The sequence below is a fragment of the Humulus lupulus genome, chromosome 4 (assembly GCF_963169125.1).
Source record: "Humulus lupulus chromosome 4, drHumLupu1.1, whole genome shotgun sequence".
NCBI classification, from domain to species: domain Eukaryota; kingdom Viridiplantae; phylum Streptophyta; class Magnoliopsida; order Rosales; family Cannabaceae; genus Humulus; species Humulus lupulus.
The window spans coordinates 215,226,790-215,240,236 of NC_084796.1; positions in this window are offsets into that span (position 1 = coordinate 215,226,790).

Genomic DNA, 13,447 nt, shown 5'->3' on the forward strand with positions numbered 1-13,447 from the left:
TCAAAACATAAACCTAAAATAGATCAAAACAAAAATTAAAATGCCATTTCAGTTTATATAACTAGTTTTCACAAAAAAGAAAATAAAAGAATAGAACTTACAATAAATAAATTTATTGAAAAATAAATGAAGATAAAAATAAAGAAAGATAGCAACATACCAACCATATGTCCTCCATTGGCAGCCCATCCATGCCTTTCATGCTTCTAGCCCATCCATGCTGCCCTTTTTGTCTGTAAGTCATCGCATCCTCTATCGCGAGTCCAAACCCTAGCCCTCGGAAAGAAGTGAAATAGCCCACCCAGTGAAGAGGACAAGGAGCATCACCCAACCCCGAAACTTGTAAACACCTTGTGCAGCACCCACAGAAAGGATAACAAGTCATCACAAAGAAGACAATGTTGGCGTTTTATACCATTTAAAAAACTAATTTTCTTTGTAACCTCATTTCATTATCAATAAAGAATAGAAATATATTTTGACTTGTCAATCACATTGCTCACTTGTTTAATTACATTATTATTTATTTAATATAAACATCTATTAAATCTTGAGCATATAGATAATCACAGTTATAGTGACTTGGTCACAGTAGATTATAATTATAGTTATATGTTCTAAAGCTTTAGTCCTAAAATTAAGTTAGTGCACATGTTTTACACAGACTTGTTTATCTACAATCACTACTACAAAATTGTACTTAGGCAACACACGAAAGACAACAGTTCAACAGTAGTTCTTGAACTGTCATGTCATGCAAATTAAAACTTACATGAGACGACAGTTCTGGTGAGACTGTTGTAGCATGTCTACTTTTAACACGAGATGACATTTCTGCGACTGTTGTCTCATCCAATATAATTTTTTTAATCAAGTATGGATAAATTTATATATTTTTTAATATAATTTAATATATTATATAAATATTTTTATAAAAAAATTATAAATTTATAATTTGCAACATAGAATAGCTATTAGTTAAAAAACTGAGTTTTTTCAAATAAATTATTCAAACAATTAGTTATTATATATTTAATAAAAAAAAGTTTTTTTTAAATAAAAATTCATTAATGATACTTATTATGATGTTATAGTATTAATATTTTTTAAACTAATAACATTTATTTACAAAAAAAAGTTAATTAATATTGAAATAAAACTTGTCAAAGTAGTAATTAATAATTTGTAATACTAAATTTCTTTTAGTTAAAAATAAATTATTTAAACAATATATCTAACTTTTTAATAATATTTAATATTACGTATTAATAAATTATTTATTATATCTAAATATATTTTTTATAAGTATAAAAACCTAAAAATATATTTATAAAAGTATAGCTAATGAAATATAATTTTAAAAAAATTAAATTATGTAAATATATTTATAAAAATATGTATTAATTTTTTAATATATACTTTTAATATGTTATGTGGTCATATATATAAAATAATGTTAATTTATAACTTGTAACACTAAATAAAAGTGTTAGTTGAAAACAAATTATTGAAATCTTATTTTAAATAAGTTATTACTTTTTTTATAATAATATATTTTTTAATTAATAACTTAATGAGATAAAAATTATAATTCTATTAATATTATTTATTAAGATTATCATAATTTTATTTTTCTATAAACTAAGATTAATTTATATATAAAATTAGGTTTTTTTTGCATTATTAAAATAAGTCAGGTTAATAATACTTATACAATTAATTTATATCCTCTCCCAATGTCTTGTTATCTACCCTAGCCACATATTGTATCTCCATATTTCACTGTTCCTCCCTCTGTCCGACCTGCCAACCCTTCTCTTCGACTCACCTTCGTGACCGTCCCTGTCTCCCTCACGCATAAGTCCGCTACTCAGTTCTCCATCTTGCACTATTCACTATAAGAAAACAGGGCAAAAACGACACCCCTTTAATGAAGGTTCATTTGGAATCGCCGTTAAAAGATACTATAGACGAGGATTTTAAGTGAACCCCTTCTATAGTGTTCTTTAACGACGGTTCTAAGTGAACCGCCGTCAATATGATAGATGATGATTTCGATTGAACTGTTGTAGAAAAAAAAAATTAATAATAATAATAATTTTTTTTGCAAAAAAAATAATAGTAATATTAAGCAATATAGATATTGGTTTAAATAAAAAATATATATTATTTAAAGGGGTCAAAAATTCTAAAATTTTTATAGCCCACCGATATTTTCAACAAGAATATCTTCCTCTTTGTAACCCTTTCTTTATCTCCAAAAAAAAATCATAGCAACCCTTTCTTTATCTCCAAAACAAAATCATAGCAGCCCCTCCAAGTTCAACTGTTTGCCCTCCTCTTGTTCCTCTGTCGTCTCTCTGCTATCTTTCTCTCCAGTCGATATCTTGTCTCCCACGCACGGTCATCTTCGCCATCCCTCTCTCAAAAACCCCTCAATCCTAGTCGCCCATCCCTTATTGTCTCTTTGGCCTCCCTCCTCCATTTCTTAACCTCACCATTCGTCACTCAAAATTGGGGTAATTTCTTGCACCATTAATTGTAGTGTTCTTTTTGGGTTTGATTATTTGCGATAATTTTCGTTTAAATTAGAGATTGGATCGATTATGTGGTGACTGAAGCAAGAAAGAATGTGACAATTGGTGTTGAGCTTTGTGAATCCGTTACACATCATTTTTTATTGCTTATTGGAGCAGAAAAATAAAGGTATGGATTCTCAAATTTGTAGTATATGTAGAATATTTTTACATAATTTTTCCGACTTATTTTTCTTTAATGCATTTGTGAGATCTTGATTGTTCCCTCTTTCAAAAAAAATTGATTTAATGGAATGCATGGAGAAAATAGGTTTAGGGCGGTAAGTTTATTTATATCACAAATGTATCTTATTTACGTTTTTAAAGCTATTCTTTTTTACGTATGAAATTGCTGAATAGCTCATTTCAAATGGCAATGCACAAAAGAAAGTTTAGAGTGGATACAAGAGAATAAACTAAAGTCTTTTATGTATCAGATTTACACCATGACTTTAACTCAAAACCATATATGGAAATGTACAATAAAAAGTGTGATAACTTGAATAAATTAAATTTTATTCTATTTATAGATGTTATGTAAAGCTTTTAGATTTATGGGTTTTCTTTTTACCTTGAATATGTTGCTGCTACTTCATCTGTTTACCATGCTATTTGGCCAAGAAACTTGCTGAAAGATTTGAATGTGCCAAAAAAAGACCCTATCGAGATTCATGTTGACAGCAAATCAACACTTTCACTAGCAAAGAATTCTGTCTTTCACGAACGAAGCAAGTGTTAGAATAAAATGAAATATAGGCATATGAACAATCCTATACATGTAGGCATAATAGATATATAGATTGAACATATACAAGGAGAGGATCGAATATTGTATACCTCCAGTCATTGCAATTGATAATCTCGATCTAGCTTTAGATCTACAAAAGAAAAGAAACAAAAATTAGAACGAGTACATAGCCTTCCAAGCTCTTACTAACTCTTTTAGATGGAGTTACTGATAGTTAGAATGAGCAGTGAGCTTGGGGTCTGGTACTCTATATTTATAGAGTGAGACCTACCATCAGAGTCTTTGTCACAGATTGAGATATTCTCTCAATCAGTTGGGATATGCAAAATCGGGTAACAAACAAAATCGGGTAATAAATAATGTTGACCATTAATTCGAATATTTTGTCAATAAATAAAATATTGACTTGGATATATTAAATCAATTAGTTGTAACAAATTAATTTTATATACCATATAAATAAATATTCTAATATTCTCCCACTTGGTCAGCATTCAAATTAATGTATTACTTAAGCCCGACGATTATCCCTGTTAGATAATAAACACATGAATCATGTCAATAGGTCCTCTTTTAATGGCGAGTATTATCTTCCATGTATTACAATATATTTATTACATAACAATGTAATTTATGTGGCTATGTACTTAAACCCTATGTTTATTCAGGTCCTATAAAATTTTCTCAAATAAAATTATAATGCGCATAAATATGAGAAAACATCAAAATAAGAGTTTCATTGATAATAACTTCAATTTGTACAACAAATTTACATAAGGGAACCAAGTCTCATGTTTGCTACATAATCCTTGAATTTATGAGGTGGCAAAGCTTTCATCATGGGATCAGCAATCATCAATTCAATGCTAATGTGTTGAATGACCATTTTATTTTATTTAACACGTTCTCTCACGACTAAGTACTTGATGTCGATGTGCTTGCTTCGACTACCACTTTTTCTGTTCTTAGCCATGAATACAGCAGCTGAATTGTCACAGAACATTCTCAATGGCCTAGATATGGAATCTACAACTCTAAGGCCTGAAATGAAACTCTTTAGCCATACACCATACGATGTAGCCTCAAAACATGAATGAACTCGGTTTTCATAGTAGAAGTAGCAGTCAAAGTTTGTTTGTTACTCCTCCATGATATAGCTCCACCAGCAAACATAACACATATAACCAGAGGTTGATTTACATGAATCAGTACAACCAGCAAAGTATGAATCTGAGTAGCCAACTACTTCCAGGTTGTCGGTTCGTTTGAACATGAGTTTGTAATCCTTAGTACCCTGAAGGTACCTCATAACTTTCTTTGCAACTTTCTAGTGATCTAACCCCAAGTTACTCTGAAATATTCCTAGCATTCCAACAGCAAAGGAAATGTCGGGTCTTGTGCACACCTGAGCATACATCAAGCTTCCAACAGCAGAAGCATATGGGATGTTCTTCATTTCTTCCATTTCAAAATTATTCTTTGGACACTGGGTCAAATTTAATTTATCACCCTTAACAATAGGAGCAACACTTGGTGAACAATCTTTCATCTGAAATCTCTCTAAAACTTTGTTAATGTAGGTTTCTTGAGATAGACCTAAGATACCTTTGAATCTATCTCGATGGATCTTAATGCCAATGACATAAAACACATCACTCATATCCTTCATCTCAAAGTTCTTTGAGAGAATTTGCTTCACCTCAAGTAGCATTCCCTTATCATTGGTTGCAAGAAGAATATCGTCCACATATAAAACAAGAAAACAAATCTTACTCCTACTGACCTTCTGGTATATACATTGATCCATGACATTCTCTTCAAATACAAAGGAAGATATGACATCATGGAATTTTAAATACCATTGGCGGGACGCTTGTTTTAAAACATAGATAGACTTCTTAAGCTTTCACACCAAATGCTCACCATCACTAGAGGAGAATCCTTTTGGTTGTTTCATGTATACCTCCTCCTCTAGGTCACCATTTAGGATGGCAGTTTTCACATCCATCTACTGCAGCTCTAAATCGAAATGAGCAACTAATGCCAGGATAACTCTGAGGGAATCTTTCTTAGATACCGGAGAAAAGGTCTCCATGTAGTCAATTCCTTCTTTTTGAGTGAATCCCTTAGCAATGAGTCTCGCTTTGTGTCTCTCAATGTTTCCTAATGAGTCTTTCTTTATTTTGAAGACACATTTACACCCAATAGCCCTTGCCCCATTAGGCAACTCAACAAGATCCCAGACTTTGTTGCTCTTCATGCAATTCATTTATTCATTCATGGCATTGTACCATAGTTCCGATTCTTTGCTATTTATAGCTTGTGAAAACATTTCTGGATCATTTTCGGCTCCAATATTGTAGTCAGATTCTTGCAAATACACAACGTAGTCACTAGGTATCGCCGATTTTGTTGTCCTGGTGGATCTTCTTAAGGCTACACCAGCAGGTTCTTGGGGAATAGGCGGTTCAGCTTGTTGTTCAACAATTATAGGCAACTCCTGAACAACTTGATCCATTTGAACTTCATCATTGACTTGTGGATCTTCAACAATTGGTTGTGGTGGTTCAACATCCATTTGGATTGCAGGGGTGTTATCAACCACAATCAATCTTGCTCTTGAGGTGGAGGGTTCTAAAGGATCTTTCATAGAACCTAAGTCTTTGGATTGATCACTCCCACTAATCAAGACATTTTCAAGAAATTTTTCATTCCTTGATTCCACAATCCTAGTGCTATGAGATGGACAATAAAACTTTTAACCTTTAGACCTTTCAGCGTATCCAATAAAGTATCCACTTATGGTCCTTGGGTCCAGTTTCTTTTCTTGTGGATTGTATACCCTAACTTCAAATGGGCATCCCCAAATGCGTACATGTTGCAAACTCGGCTTCCAACCTTTCCATAATTCAAAAGGAGTTTTTGAGACTGCCTTGGTTGGAGCTCGATTTAATATGTACACGGATGTCTTTAAAGCTTTAGTCCACAAGGATTTAGGAAGTTTAGGGTTGCTGCTAAGCATACTCCACACCATGTCCATCAATGTTCAGTTTCTTCTTTCCGCAACACCATTTTGCTCGGGTGTACCAGGCATGGTATATTGGGCAACAATCCCATTTTCTTGAAGAAACTTTGCAAAAGGGCCAGGTGCTTGTCCATCTGAGTATCTACATTAATATTCTCCACCTCTATCTGATATCACTATCTTAATTTGCTTGTTGCAATGTTTCTCTACTTCAGCTTTAAATATCTTAAAGACATCTAACACTTCACTTTTGTTATGAATTAAGTAGATATACATGTAGCGTGAATAATCATCTATGAAGAAGATGAATTATTTCTGACCATATGAGTCCATGTCTAGACTACATATATCAGTATGTATGATTTCTAATAGGTCAGAACTCCTCTAGACACCATTTTTCCTAGACATGGAGGCATGCATTCCCTTAAAGAAATCCACACAAGTATCAAAATCAGTAAAATCTAAGGTATTGAGTACCCCATCTTTCAATAACCTTATAATTCTATCAATGGAGATATGTCCCAATCTCCGGTGCCATAATGTAGAGGAATTCTCATTCATAACACATCGTTTATTGCCAGTGTGAATGTGCACAATATTATAAGCGGTATTGTTTTGTAAATTAAGGCACTAAAGACCATCAGACAAAATACCATTTCCAACACATTCAGATTTATTATATAAATTAAAACATTTGTCTGAAAATGTAAAGGAAAAACCAAAAGGTACAAGTCTTGAAATGGAAATCAAGTTTCTAGAGAAACTTGGTACATAAAATGTCTATCTAACTTTAAAACAAAACTGCTACTTAAAACTAAATGGCACGTTCCAATAGCCTCCACATATGAGCCCATCTTGTTTCTGGATAAGATGCTTTGCTCACTTCCCACTGGCTTCCTTAGGTTTTGTAAACCCTAGAAGGAATTTGAAGTGTGAATTATTGATCCACAATCAGTCCACCATGTTTTAATATTAACATTATCCATATTAGATTCATAACATACGAATGAAATTGGATTACCTTTGTCGTCCATCCATTTCTTGAACTTGGCGTATTCCTTTTTCGCATGTCCCTTCTTTTTGCAGAAAAAAACATTTGATGAATCCTTCTTTATTTCGCCTTGGGGAGGCACTTTATTTTTCCCCTTTTCCTTCTTGGATGGTTTGTGTTTCTTTCCTTGGGTGGCCATGTGAGCACTTTCACCTTGTTCCTGTAGGAGCATTGCTTCTTCTTGAGCACACATGGTTATCAGTTCATTGATACTCCATTTGTCCTTATGTGTGTTGTAGGAAATTTTGAAAGGCCCGTATTGAGGTGGAAGATTGTTAAGGATGTAGTGGACCAGGAAGGTTTCAGGAATGACTACATCGAGCTTCTTCAGTTGAGTAGAAATGTCCCTCATCTTTGAGATATCTTTTCTAACTAGTGAGCTTTGTGGATGAGAACTGATGGATGAGATTGTTGTAAAGTGGTTTGTCTGAAGTATCGAACTGCTCATCGATTAGTTTGATCAAGTCTTTGACTTTCTCAGGTTGCTCCACTGATCCACGCATTCCCAGAGGGATCTTGGACATAATGAACATGATGCTAAGGCGATTGGATCGCTCCCATTTTTCATATAGTGCGATCTCAACAGCAGTGTTAGTCGCAGTGATTGCAGCAGGTTCGTCATTCCTTATTGCGTAGTCCATGTCGGCGCAGCCTAAATGAAGAAGAACTCATTCTTTCCAAATTTTAAAATTGTCACGGAATTTCGGTAAGGATTTCAGCGAAACTAGAGGAGGATGAAGAAGGTGCATGAATATGATTAGAAACTTAGATTTTTAAAGATTGAGGCTTAATGAAGTCATGTTTTACCAATGTATAACATGCTGAAGGATGAAATTTTATTAAACAAAAATTGTCTGTGGGCTAAATTTTTAATTTAATAAAATTGGATGTATAGGATGATAGATTATTCAAACGAATTATTTGGGATAAATTAAGGTTTGATACTTATATCTTTATTAAACTTTATGATAAAACTATTAAATTAATTATCATAACTACTGTGGGTAAATTAAGAAAATTAATTTAATATATTATCCTAATTAATTATATAAATATAATAAAATTCCTGTGGGGTAAAATTATTATATATATATAATCAATCATAATTTATGTCCATTATGTGATCATTTCAAAGTAATATATAATTTTATATAATTAAAGATGTTGTGGCTACTCACTTATTATTTAAAATTATATGGTTCACTAGACATTATGTTTTAGGTTGTAGGAAGACCTAAGAACAAATTCATTATAACATAATAGGTGACAAAGAGTAGTGCTCCTAGTGTGGTCGTCCAAAGATCATTAAAAATCGTTCTAGATTGAGCATTTGTCTCAGTTTCATGCGTTCTTATGTCAACCACAAAATTGTTTATGAATTATTCATAATTTTATTCACCCTAAATGTTTTATGAATATTAATGTGCTATATATTATTCAACATATCTTAATGTTTGAATATAATCTAAATATGTCTAGCAAAATTATGGAATATACAACGTATTTAAAATTATAAAGTCATACATATAAAATTAAAGATAATTATACTTAGAATAAATTTGCATGAATAATAACAAAATAATCATACAAATTAACATAATTAACTATATGTACGAAAATAAATACAATAATTCCATATATATACTTAATGGCAGAAAAATCTATGCAAAATAAGACAATAAAATTATTTAATGATTTGGTGAATTAATAAAATAATTGCACAAACTTAATTGTAAAACAAAAATGTAATTACATTCTTAAAATAACACAATTATTTAATATTGCATGAATAAAAGAAATATAGCATACAATAAATACACCAAAATCAAGTAATTGCACATTTTAATTAATTTCCAAATATATAATATACCAAAATTATATGTTTTAATTAAATTGGCAAAAGAATTAAAAATGAAATTTATTGTCTAAATAAGCATTAAAATCAAGAAAATAATAAATTTCCAAAAATAAATGAAAAAGGGAGTTTTTGGAATTTTTATCAATTTTTCTTCATTTTTTTAAAAAACTGCCACGGGGAAAACGACTCGTCGTAGGACCCGTCAAACGACTCGTCATTTTTTTGTAGCAAAGACCAAAAACGACATGTTGTTTTTGGTCATCTCCTTTAGCCAACCAGGTCGTTTTGACCCGTTTTTCTGAAAGCGGGTCTCGCGACCGGATTTTCAAACTCGACTAGAAAACCCCATTTTGACGTCGATTTTCAAGATTTTAAAGCCCATAACACACTTAAATGAGTAGATAAAGATATTCATGACTTTAGATTTATTAAACAACAACTAAAAATTGATCATTAATATAAAAAATAAATTTCGGCCATAACCGGTTCTGAAGGTTTCAAAAAAATTTCAAATGTTGTTTTTATGAGTTTAAAACTCGTTTTTCATGCAAAGATTAATTTGAAATCGTTAACTTGAAGATTTCTTAAATTTATTTGCAAAAAAAACAATTTAAATACACACCTTAAGTATCCCAAACTCTCGGCCAAAAAAGTCAAAAATTTTAACTTTATTTTCAAACCATATTTCTACACTTTTATGACAAAAAAACACAAGGAATAGTTGAACTAAAGTATCCCTATCAATAAATATGCTATAAAAAACATAGTAAAAATAAAATACATGTTATCCCCAAAATTTCAGTTCGATGACGTGACAATCAGAAGTGACAAGTGGTAATGCATTGTCAGTAAATTACACATTAATAGTCAATAAATGTATTGACCAAGGAGGGAAATGTTTGAGATTAATCTTTGGAGTTGTGATATTACTGGTCCATGGATCAGAATCTCAGAAGTTACCGTCTAGTGACTCTTCAGTAAAGTCTCGGTAACAGCTTCAACCCGAATCATTCTCAACTGCTGCGGGAATCTCTCAGATATCCCGGAATAATAGCTATATCATTGTAATTTAAATTTATTTATATTTTATTAATTAAATTCTGTTGGAAGAAACAAGGACCCGGTCAAAGGGATATATCTGATGTACGATCCATGAGCCTATACATATATGGCTCATGGCATCATTTAAGGGGATCTGGTCTTTTTAAAGAAAAAAGAGCTCTCTGGTTTGAAGAACTTGGGACTGTTACTTGGGGCATTTTCTAAGAGAGCTTAGAGAGAGAAAACTTGTATTCTCTAGAGAGAGAAGCTTTGTATTTTTCTACTTACACTTAAGAAACTCAGTTGACTCAAGTTCATCTGATCTTAAGTGTAGGATATATATGTATATATCACAACTCCAAGTGGATTAGGCTATTGGTAATAAATTGGGACTGAACCACTATAAAATTATTGGTGTTGTATTTTCTATTCAAGACTTATTGTCATTTTGACGTATACTCGTTGTTGGCCAAAATCGTGGTCAACAATACACAATACAAAATTTTTGAGCGTTCGGACAAGACTTTATCAAGCATATACAATTTATAAAACTATACATGAATATAATATATATATATGTATATATAAGGACATAGGCATATCTATAAATCATAAAAAAAAAAAATATGTATATATGCATACAAAAATAACAAGGCATAGATAAACCTGGCTCTTGATACCAAATGTTAGATTAAAATGAAATATAGGCATATGAACAATCCTATACATGTAGGCGGAATAGATATATAGGTTGAACATATACGAAGAGAGGATCGAATATTGTATACCTCCAGCCATTGCAATTGATAATCTCGATCTAGCTTTAGATCTACAAAAGAAAAGAAACAGAAATTAGAATGAGTACACAACTTTCCAAGCTCTTACTAACTCTTTTAGATGGAGTTACCGATAGTCAGAATGAACAGTGAGCTTGGAGACTGGTATTCTATATTTATAGAGTGAGACCTACCATCAGAGTCTCTGTTAGAGATTGAGATATTTTCTCAATCAGTTGTGATATGCAAAATCAGGTAACAAACAAAATCGGGTTACAAATAATGTTGACCATTAATTAAAATATTTTGTCAATAAATAAAATATTGATTTGATATATTAAATCAATTAGTTGTAACAAATTGATTTTATATACCATATAAATAAATATTCTAACAGCAAGCACATCGACACACGTTATCATTACATACAAGAATGCATTAGAAGAAAAGAAGTGAGCTTGGAGTATGTGAAGTCTCAAGATCAAGCGGCAGACATCTTCACCAAGTCACTAAAGGGAGAAATGTTCGCCAAGTTACGAAGCATTCTTGGAGTCACAAATCAAGTTTAAAGGAGGGTGTTGAAATATTCAACTTGATTTATTATGGTTAGTTTCTAGAATTTTCATGTATTTTCTAGAGTTTCTAGAATGTTCATGTATTTACTAGAGGTTGTAGAGTTTTTAGCATTCTAGAACTCTCATTTCTTAGTTCATAGATGAGAATTATCTAAAATAATCTACTAGCTAAAAATTTAATTGTGTTTCGAGAAAAGTACATAGAGTTCTATAAATAGAGATGTAGTCTCATCATTTTGTATCAAGCCAAAAATACAAGTTGAGTTCTATAAAAAAGCATATTTCCTTCATAATATTATCTCCCATATTAACATTAGTTTTCAAAAAGGTCTTTAAGTTCTCTCCTAAATTCATCTTAATTTTCAACAAGTACACCATTATCAATATCAGCCACAAATTTTATTAAGTTATTGATGAGTGGTCTGATTTTAAAGAAATAGTATGACCCCATGGTTGGGTCATGTGAATTGATGATGATTTAAAGAGTCAAATTAAATGATGAGTGACCAACCACAATTAAGTGTTAAAAAATCACTCACTTTTAGACTTTTAGAAATGTTGCAGATAGTAAGTAGTAATATTCAATCAAATAGCTTCTAAGAGTAATTTATATAGAAAGAAGTTAATTTTAAAATAGCTTTTAAATGAGTAAAGTGAAAAATAATCATTTTCTGGGTTATTAGGTAGGTTAGAAAAAATTACAATCCCTTATTGTTCTAGTCCCTACGCCACCCCATCCTATTTCTCTTCTTCCCTGCGGCCATGCGACCCGTGACACTAGAGGCAAGTGGCCAGCCCTTCTTCCATGCGTACGACCAGCTAGCACCGTCCAGCCTTCAATCGGACCATTCGACCATCGCCAAGCCACCTTCTCCTGCATTTAGTCACACTTTCCGTCTGGATCGAAGTCGCACTTCGCCTCTGACTTCACGCTCATCCTCCGCTGGGTTGATTGAAGTTAAGTAGGGCCTCTGCTTGCTGGGTATGGCGCCTCCGCTAGCCGGGTCGAAGAAGTTGAGCATCACCTCCGTTGGGTATGCCTCTCCCACTTGAATCTATATACATTTATATATATATTATAGGTATGCATTTATATATATATATTACTTAATTTTTGTTTTCTAAAGGTGATGTGTTAAATTTAAAATTGTGGTATTTACTATAATCTTGATGAATATGAAAAATCAATATTTTTTGTTTGCTGAAGGTATGATGACCCTTAACCACATAATGTTCAGTCTTTGGGTAGTCGATTCTTCAATTTATTTAGTTCTGACTGTGTAATATGTACTTGTTTAATTATTATTCTATTAGAAAATGAAATTGGCAGCTAGCTTATTGCATTTTAGTATCATTTCTTTTTATATCTTTTATGTATCGTTTATATATATTTTTTATTAGTAATGGACAATTCATAATTTTTTCTATAATTTGCTTTGTTTGTTTTGTAATCTGTTTTCTCGGCATGCATTAAATATTTTTAGTATCTACAACTACAACTACAACCATCTTTCTTTCTCTATACCTTCCATTGCTAATGTTGGAGATCATTCTCTATGTTAAATATGTATATATAGTTTCACACGACACATAATCAAATATGTTGACCAAGATTTTGGCCAACGACGAGTAGACGCAAAAATAAAAGTAAACCTTGAATATAAAATAAATGACACAAACAATTTTATAGTTGTTCAGCTCCAATTTGTTGGTAATAGCCTAATCCATTTGGAGTTATGATATATGTAGCCTACACTTAATGTAGTGCACCAAAAAAAAATTTTTAGATTATTTAAA